Genomic DNA, 10002 nt, shown 5'->3' with positions numbered 1-10002 from the left:
GCTGCCCCCACATTACTTCTATTATCTCTTTTGATTCTGTTGCTCCCAATGAGTGTAGACCTCAAATTACTCTAGTGCTTCAGGAGTCAGCAATGCCAAAGGCTTCATTGACTGAATGCATATTGTAGACACAGGAAAAGGATGGATATGAGTTCAGTAAGGGAGTTTCGTGAAAAGAATCCATACCACTATTTTCCTACCATATCGCCTCCGTGGCCTCACATTGATCCCGCTTGCAGATATGGGAGTTGTTTCACAGAAATACCAACGGAGACAAGTTTATAGGTCAACCGAGGAATTTCCGTGAATTTGATGCACTGATTAGAGGGAAATCGTTTTGGAACATGGAAAGAAGGAAGGCCTGGTGTTGCAATCCACAAGATAGTGAGGCTCTGACAAGGGAGAGACTCGCCCACACGAACTTAGATCGCAAAGAGCGAACGCGGTGCCAAGTTTGCCCACCCTTTGGACTCCCAGTGGAGTGGCGGAAGTCACCGAAGTGTGACCAACAGTCCATCTGCTTGACATTTTCCCCTAGGAATAACGATGTACGCCCAGCAAGAAGGTGCCTTTCATCAACAAACATAGAGTAAGTTAACTCCAAGGACTGTGGCATTGGAGGAATGGGAAGAACGAAGTGCTGTGACTGAAGATCACGTGTTAGGCTGGAGAGATGAGATGTAGTGAGGAACCAGGTTGCCCCTGCCCAGGCAGGGCTTCTCCTGCTTTGGAGGGTGGAATCAAGGGCGGGGCTAAGTATGGGAGGCCTCCTTCAAAGAACTCCACACCTCTGGGGCAGTATCAGTTGCTGCGAGAGCTCTAGGAGAAGGGCGAGCATTCTCTGTCCTGTCCAGAGGGGGAGCTCTGAGAAGGAAGGAATCAGAAGCCTACGCAGATGGAGTCAAGAGCCCTACTTGAAAATCCCAAGGCAGAGCTCACTTGCTCGATGTGTCTGAGCTGCTGCACTGACCCAGGGACTGTCCAATGTGCCCAGAGCTTTTGTGCGGTGTGTCTTCTCCAGGGCAGGGAGGGCGACAATGAAAGCGGGACTTGCACGCAATGTCGAGGGCTTCGCAAAGTCTGAGACTTGGGGCCCAGCAGGAAACTGCCCAATCTTTCCCTCCCTAGACAAATGCTTGGACGGCATTTGCGCCACAGCATGGTGAGTCTCACTAGCTGTGATGAAGACGGGGAAAAAGAGAGTTCTGTGAGGAACACCAGAGGGTCTTCCATGATTCCTCCTTATCACTCCCACAAGACAAGGATCACCAAGTGCTTCCCTTAGAAACAGCCACTGGCAAGGGCAAGGCCAAGCTCCAGGAGGCTCCCACTGCCTTAGCGACCAAAGGAGAGCAGTTGGAAAGGGCTTTGGGCCAAGTGAGAGAAAGACAGAGCCTCCTTCAGGAGCATGAGGACACTGGGATGCATTCCATTCTTTCTGAATGTGGGGAAATGCTCCAGATCCCAAAGGATGAAGAATGGATCTATTTGCAAAGAGTGAAGGAGGAATCCAGAGCCCATCGTGTAAAGCTGAAGGAGAGCAAGGCCAAGCTGCCCCAAGAGACACGTAATGTGCCAGCAATGGCTTTCAAATTGGAAGAGAAAAGTGCCAAAGCAGGAAGGCGGGTGGGGCGCCCAAGGTGCCTTGACTGAGATGGAATTGTGGCACGGATACTGACGAGGAAATGATGTGGGCGTGTAAATGGACAGGAAACGAGGCGTCTGAGGAGGGTGCACAGGGGGCGTCGACAGGCTCCCTGGAGAACAACATCTTGAAGCTGGCGGCCACGGGAAGCTCCCAGGATGACCCTGTTCAGAAGCATGTCAGAAAAGCCATGACCAGAGAGAAGGCCACCACAGCCCTGACTCCTTCTCTGGAAAGCCTTCAGAGAATCCGTCACGACCTCCTCACGGCAAAGCTGCTGACACGGCCCGATGTCTGCCGTGGCCTGCTCTCCAAACGCTGGATCGCCTGTGCACAAGGATAAGCAGGCCTGCCAGCTGGGGCCCCTGCCCCCACGGCTGACACAGGCGAGCCAGACTCTGAGGCTGCCACACAAAGGTCACAGAGAGGAGGCACATCATCATCTGCGCAACAATTCCAACTCTGTGATGTCGTACATGACCATGCTGCTCAGAAAGACACTCTCCCCATTCCTGCTCCCTGCGCCGAGAAATCTCAGCCACATGTGATCATCTCGAATTCTCTAAGGGTGAGCCGTGAGCCACAGGCCATCTGCAAGGAAGGAAAAGCAACAGAGCACCAAGACAAAGAAGAAGAATATGTTAATGACCTTAATGACCTCGATATGTCTCTTCCCAAATCCATTCAAGTAAAACTGTCTGGACAGCCCTAGAGTCAACAGTGTGACTAGGAGGCAGATGATCAAGCACAGGAAATGGAGGAAGAAGAAGAAGAAGAAGAAGAAGAAGAAGAAGAAGAAGAAGAAGAAGAAGATGATGATGATGATGATGATGATGATGATGATGAAGATGAACATAGTGAGAATCCCTGGCGTGAGGACTACCCTGATCAGGAAGAAGGAAGCAGGGACACAGAGAGCACCAGAGAATCTGAAGGTGAATATGGCGGTTTTCCTGATGAGGAAAGAAGTGTCATTACACCGAGGAAATGGAACCAATATTCCTCGGATGTGCTCCAAGAGTTGGAGTAGGATGGCTCCCAGGACTTTGATTCAGACTGAAGATCACTCAAGACACTTCCCTGGGACCAAGGCTTCAGGGGCTCTTCCCATATACCTCAGCTTCTAGGCTGCTGCAGCTGCCCCTGCCATGCAGTCTTATCAATTACCTTGGAAGGGGAATGGAGAAGAAGAAAGCATGTGTGGATGTTCGGCCCTCAGGGGCAATTATGGCCTCTGCAGAATTGCGGGCTACAGGGGAAAAGAATACATAAATAAATTTTCCTCGACTAAATTAACAAAAAAAAAAAAGTAAATCATCTCAAGAAAAAATAAATTAAATATTTAAAAATATTTTCATAAAAGAGCAACTAAACAAAGAAATACACAAACAACTGGGTAAAGAAAGAAATAGCTCCAAGTTAGAGGTCCTTTGCCTCTAACGGCACTGGCGCCCACTGGTATCAGGAGACAATCCCTTTTCCCCTGACACTGCCAGAAGCTCTTCTCCTTTCCCGAAACTTTCCTTCAGCACGTAGTGGAATCTCAACGATTTTCCCCTCCCAGGTGAAGAATTGACTTTCCATATTCAATGCAGTGCATTCCTAATCTTCCATCCTCGTGAGAAAAGGGAGCCTTTTGAAGCTATTAAAGAAAGAAAAATTCTGCTAATGTGCTTCAGGTGGCAAGTTTGGTCCTCCCCAATTTCTGTCCTCTTGCTGAAGGGAAGTCCTGCTTCATGATGCTGAGTGAGGCATTTCTGGGGAAGACCCAAGTGCTAGAGAAGTCCACAATGCCAAAGCCTGGACTGACTGAATACACCTGGTAGACGCAGGAAGAGACTGCGGACGTGTTCAGGAAGGTGGTTTCGTGAAACGAATCCGTGCTGCTATTTTCCTGCCATTTCCCATCCGTGGCCTTCCTTTGATCCCGAGTGCAGAGCTGGGAATCCTTTGACAGAAATGCCGAGGGAGCCGCGTGTGGACGTCAACTGAGGAATTCCCGTGAATTGGATGCAGTGACTAGAGGGAAATCGTCTTGGAAGACGGAAAGAAAGGAGAAGTCGAGGAGAATTTGGACAAGGTGCCCTTGCCAACAGTCCAGGCCATGGCGCCTACTTTGAAGAGGAGAGAGGACTCAGTGCTTCCAGAGCCAGAGCTGGCTTCCCCTGCCTGGGCCCCCGTCCCCATCACAGGCCAGAAAGAAGAGCGCAGGGGATTGCCCAGGGATAGAGCTCTTGATCCTGAACCACTCAATGCTCACCTCATCCTGCCTGCAGATGTCAAGAGCGTCCAGTATGGAAGTGTCCCTCAGGGCCTGCCTGACCACAAAGATCGATTGGACTGTGTTCTGGCAGAATTTCGGGCAACCAGACCCTCACCTCAGGCAAACAGCATTGGGAAGTGCAGGTGAGAGATAAGGTCAAGTGCCACTTGGGCATGTGTCAAGATTCAGTCAGCAGAAGTGGGAAGCTCCCTTTCTCTTGTGAAGATGGAAGGATTCTGACAGCCTTGCCATCTGGAAACGGTTTCCTCCTCGGGAGGTCAGAAATAGGCTTGGCATCCAGCACGCCTTTTCCAGATGTGGACCTTTTTCCGCACTATGCAAAGGGACGCCCAAATGGAATGATGCCACAGACAGACTCCTTTCCTGCAGGGTCTTCTGGAAGTCAAGGAACAGGGACACATCCTGACTGACGTGCTTGTCCTCCCCCACATCCCTTCCGTCAAGGAAAGTCTTGCTCAGATGCTTCCATCCTGCTCTGGGAGAGTCCCTGACTTGGAACGTATTCCCTCGAGCTGGCACAAGCGGAGAAATGGTTTGACTCCAGCATCCTTTCCCATTTTTGTGTCCTGGTCCCGTTTGCCTGTCGGGGAAAGTCCATGGCCATCAGATCCAGTCCATATTTTGTGAAATCTTTGAAGGCAAGGCAAAGGTTCATTGAGGTTTTAGACAAAGTCAAGATGCATTCAGAAAGCTGCACTTTCCCACAGCCCAGGAATCCAAATCTGCCCGCCGCGGACGTGTGGCATTGCAGCTTAAGAAGTCCTGGGTTGATTGAGGCCTGGCGTTGCCATCCAAAGGATAGCGAGGCTCTGACAAGGGAGCGACTCGCCCACACGATCGTCTATGGGAAAGAGCGAACGCGGTGCCATGTACGCCCACCCTTTGGATTCCCGGTCCAGTGGCGGAAGTCCCCGAAGTGTGACCAAGAGTACATCTGCTTGACATCTTCCCCGAGCCATAACGATGGACACCCGGCAAGAAGGGGCCTTTCCTGAGCAAAAGGAGAGTGAGTCAACTCCAAGGACTGTGGTATTGGAGAAAGGGGAAGGAGGCAGTGAGAGGAGTCAAAATGTCCTGTTAGGGTGGAGAGATGAGATGTAGGGAGGAGCCAGGTTGGCCCTGCCCACGCAGAGCTTCTGCTGCGATGGTGGGTGGAGTCAGGGGCGGGGCTAAGCAGGGGAGGCCTCCTGCCAAGAACTCCCCAGCTCTGGGGCAGTATCAGTTGGTGGCAGAGCTCTAGGAGAAGGGCTTTCCTTCTCTGTTCTGTCCTGAGTGGGAGCTCTGGGAAGGAAGGAATCCGAATCCTAGGAAGATGGACTCAAGAGCCCTACTTGAAAATCGGAAGGCAGAGCTCACTTGCTCCATGTGCCTGGGCTACTGCCCTGACCCAGTGACTGTCCAATGTGGCCAGAGCTTTTGGGCAGTGTGTCTTCTCCAGGGCAGGGAGGGGGCCTATGAAAGCGTGACTTGTCCGCACTGCCGAGGGCTTCGCCAAGTCTGCGATTGGGAGCCCAAAGGGAACCTGCCAAATCTCGCCCTCACTAGTCCAGTGCTCAGACGTCATTTGCACCACAGCCTGGTGAGTCTCAGTAGCTGTGGGGAAGACGGGCAAAAGAGAAGTTGTGTGAGGAACACCAGAGGGTCCTCACTGATTCCTCTTTCTCACGCCCAGAACACAAGGATCACCAAGTGCTTCCCTTGGAAACAGCCCCTGGCAAGGGCAAGGCCAAGCTCCAGGAGGCTCGCACTGCCTTAGCGACCAAAGGAGAGGAGTTGGAAAGGGCTTCGGGGTAAGTGAGAGAAAGAGAGAGCCTCCTTCAGGAGGATGAGGACACTGGGATGCACTCCACTCTTTCTGAATGGGGGGAGATGCTCCAGATCCCAAAGGATGAAGAATAGCTCTCTTGGCAAAGACTGAAGGAGGAATCCAGAGCCAATCGTGTCAAGCTGAAAGAGAGCAAGGCCAAGCTGCCCCAGGAGACACATGATGGGCCACCCATGGCTTTGGAAGTGGAAGAGAAGAGTGCCAAGAGCAGGAAGGCGGGTGTGGCGCCCAAGGTGCCTTGGCTGAGATGGCATCGTGGCGCCGATACTGACGAGGAGCTGATGCGGGCGTGGAAAGGTCCAGGAATCGGGGCGTCCCAGGAGGGGCGCAGGGGGCGGCGACAGGCTCCCTGCAGGACAACGTCTTGAAGCTGGCAGCCACGGGACGCTCCCGGGATGAGCCTGTTCAGAAGCATGTCAGAAAAGGCATGAGCAGAGAGAAGGCCAGCAGAGCCCTGCCTCCTTGTGTGGAAAGCCATCACAGCATCCCTGACGACCTCCTCACGGCAAAGCTGCTGACACGGCACGGGGACAGCCGTGGCCTGCTCTCCAAACGCAGGGCCGCCTGTGCGCAAGGAGAAGCAGCCCTGCCAGCTGTGGCCGCTGCCGCCAGGCCTCATACAGACGAGCCAGACTCTCAGGCTGCCACACGAACGTCACAGAGAGGAGGCACGTCATCATCTGCGCAACAATTCCAACTCTGTGATATCAGGCAGGACCAGGTTGCTCAGAAACACACCCTCCCCAGTCCTTCTCCCTGCCCCGAGGATTCTCAACCACAGGGGATCATCTCTAAATCACTAAGGGTGAGCCATGAGCCACAGGCCATCTGCCAGGATGGAAAAGTAGCAGAGCACCTAGACAATGAAGAAGGAGACTATGTTTAGGCCCTGAAGGACCTGGACATGGCTGTTCCCAGATCGACTCAAGGCCAACTCTCGGCACAGCCCTAGAGTCACAAGTGCGAGGCGGAAGCACATGATACAGCACAGGAAATGGAAGAAGATCAGGATGACGAGGAAGATGAAAACAGTGAAAATCGCTGGCGTGACGACTCCCCTGAGCAGGAAGAAGGAAGCAGGGACACAGAGAGCAGCAGGGGCTGTGATGGCGAATATGCTAGTTTTCCTGATGAGGAAAGAAGTGGCATGAGACCGAGGAAATGAGACCAATATTCCTCGGATGTGCTCCAAGAGTTGGAGTAGGACGGCTCCCAGGACTTCGATTCACACTGAGGATCACTCAAGCCACTTCCCTGGGACCAAGGCTTTGGGGGCTCTGCCCATACAGCTCAGCCTCTAGGCTGCTGCCGCTGCCCCTGCCATCGAGTCTTATCAATTACCTTGGTAGGGGAATGGAGAAGAAGAAAGCATGTGTGGATATTCGGCCCTCAGGTGCAAGTCTGGCCTCTGGAGAATTGGGGGCTACAGGGGAAAGGAATGCACAAATACATTTTGATCGACTAAATTACCACAAAAAAAAAATAAGGTAAATCATCTCAAATAAAAATAAGTTAAATATTTAAAAAATATTTTAATCAAAGATCAAATAAACAAAGAAATACACAAACAACTGGGTAAAGAAAGAAATAGCTCCAAGAAGTCCGAGGTCCTTTGCCTCTAACGGCACTGGCGCCCACTGGTATCAGGAGACAATCCCTTTTCCCCTGACACTGCCAGAAGCTCTTCTCCTTTCCCGAAACTTTCCTTCAGCCCGTAGTGGAATCTCAACGATTTTCCCCTCCCAGGTGAAGAATTGACTTTCCATGTTCAATGCAGCGCATTCCTAATCTTCCATCCTGGTGAGAAAAGGGAGCCTTTTGAAGCTATTAAAGAAAGAAAAATTCTGCTAATGTGCTTCAGGTGGCAAGTTTGGTCCTCCCCAATTTCTGTCCTCTTGCTGAAGGGAAGTCCTGCTTCATGATGCTGAGTGAGGCATTTCTGGGGAAGACCCAAGTGCTAGAGAAGTCCACAATGCCAAAGCCTGGACTGACTGAATACACCTGGTAGACGCAGGAAGAGACTGCGGACGTGTTCAGGAAGGTGGTTTCGTGAAAGGAATCCGTGCTGCTATTTTCCTGCCATTTCCCATCCGTGGCCTTCCTTTGATCCCGCGTGCAGAGCTGGGAATCCTTTGACAGAAACGCCGAGGGAGCCGCGTGTGGACGTCAACTGAGGAATTCCCGTGAATTGGATGCAGTGACTAGAGGGAAATCGTCTTGGAAGACGGAAAGAAAGGAGAAGTCGAGGAGAATTTGGACAAGGTGCCCTTGCCAACAGTCCAGGCCATGGCGCCTACTTTGAAGAGGAGAGAGGACTCAGTGCTTCCAGAGCCAGAGCTGGCTTCCCCTGCCTGGGCCCCCGTCCCCATCACAGGCCAGAAAGAAGAGCGCAGGGGATTGCCCAGGGATAGAGCTCTTGATCCTGAACCACTCAATGCTCACCTCATCCTGCCTGCAGATGTCAAGAGCGTCCAGTATGGAAGTGTCCCTCAGGGCCTGCCTGACCACAAAGATCGATTGGACTGTGTTCTGGCAGAATTTCGGGCAGCCAGACCCTCACCTCAGGCAAAGAGCATTGGGAAGTGCAGCTGAGAGATAAGGTCAAGTGCCACTTGGGCATGTGTCAAGATTCAGTCAGCAGAAGTGGGAAGCTCCCTTTCTCTTGTGAAGATGGAAGGATTCTGACAGCCTTGCCATCTGGAAACGGTTTCCTCCTCGGGAGGTCAGAAATAGGCTTGGCATCCAGCACGCCTTTTCCAGATGTGGACCTTTTTCCGCACTATGCACAGGGACGCCCAAATGGAATGATGCCACAGACAGACTCCTTTCCTGCAGGGTCTTGTGGAAGTCAAGGAACAGGGACACATCCTGACTGACGTGCTTGTCCTCCCCCACATCCCTTCCGTCAAGGAAAGTCTTGCTCAGATGCTTCCATCCTGCTCTGGGAGAGTCCCTGACTTGGAACGTATTCCCTCGAGCTGGCACAAGCGGAGAAATGGTTTGACTCCAGCATCCTTTCCCATTTTTGTGTCCTGGTCCCGTTTGCCTGTCGGGGAAAGTCCATGGCCATCAGATCCAGTCCATATTTTGTGAAATCTTTGAAGGCAAGGCAAAGGTTCATTGAGGTTTTAGACAAAGTCAAGATGCATTCAGAAAGCTGCACTTTCCCACAGCCCAGGAATCCAAATCTGCCCGCCGCGGACGTGTGGCATTGCAGCTTAAGAAGTCCTGGGTTGATTGAGGCCTGGCGTTGCCATCCAAAGGATAGCGAGGCTCTGACAAGGGAGCGACTCGCCCACACGATCGTCTATGGGAAAGAGCGAACGCGGTGCCATGTACGCCCACCCTTTGGATTCCCGGTCCAGTGGCGGAAGTCCCCGAAGTGTGACCAAGAGTACATCTGCTTGACATCTTCCCCGAGCCATAACGATGGACACCCGGCAAGAAGGGGCCTTTCCTGAGCAAAAGGAGAGTGAGTCAACTCCAAGGACTGTGGTATTGGAGAAAGGGGAAGGAGGCAGTGAGAGGAGTCAAAATGTCCTGTTAGGGTGGAGAGATGAGATGTAGGGAGGAGCCAGGTTGGCCCTGCCCACGCAGAGCTTCTGCTGCGATGGTGGGTGGAGTCAGGGGCGGGGCTAAGCAGGGGAGGCCTCCTGCCAAGAACTCCCCAGCTCTGGGGCAGTATCAGTTGGTGGCAGAGCTCTAGGAGAAGGGCTTTCCTTCTCTGTTCTGTCCTGAGTGGGAGCTCTGGGAAGGAAGGAATCCGAATCCTAGGAAGATGGACTCAAGAGCCCTACTTGAAAATCGGAAGGCAGAGCTCACTTGCTCCATGTGCCTGGGCTACTGCCCTGACCCAGTGACTGTCCAATGTGGCCAGAGCTTTTGGGCAGTGTGTCTTCTCCAGGGCAGGGAGGGGGCCTATGAAAGCGTGACTTGTCCGCACTGCCGAGGGCTTCGCCAAGTCTGCGATTGGGAGCCCAAAGGGAACCTGCCAAATCTCGCCCTCACTAGTCCAGTGCTCAGACGTCATTTGCACCACAGCCTGGTGAGTCTCAGTAGCTGTGGGGAAGACGGGCAAAAGAGAAGTTGTGGGAGGAACACCAGAGGGTCCTCACTGATTCCTCTTTCTCACGCCCAGAACACAAGGATCACCAAGTGCTTCCCTTGGAAACAGCCCCTGGCAAGGGCAAGGCCAAGCTCCAGGAGGCTCGCACTGCCTTAGCGACCAAAGGAGAGGAGTGGCAAAGG

The 10002-nt window shown here is 52.6% G+C and overlaps 1 pseudogene; it reads left to right on the top strand.

Annotated features, from left to right (window-relative positions):
• Positions 1-1685: 1685 nt before the first annotated feature.
• On the top strand, positions 1686-2705 carry LOC140515771 (probable RNA polymerase II nuclear localization protein SLC7A6OS; annotated as a pseudogene).
• The last annotated feature ends 7297 nt before the right edge of the window (positions 2706-10002 follow it).

Source organism: Notamacropus eugenii, chromosome X, assembly GCF_028372415.1.
Source record: "Notamacropus eugenii isolate mMacEug1 chromosome X, mMacEug1.pri_v2, whole genome shotgun sequence".
NCBI lineage: Eukaryota > Metazoa > Chordata > Mammalia > Diprotodontia > Macropodidae > Notamacropus > Notamacropus eugenii.
The sequence above is the reverse complement of the archived record's forward strand: the minus strand, read 5'-3'. Positions and strand labels throughout refer to the sequence as shown.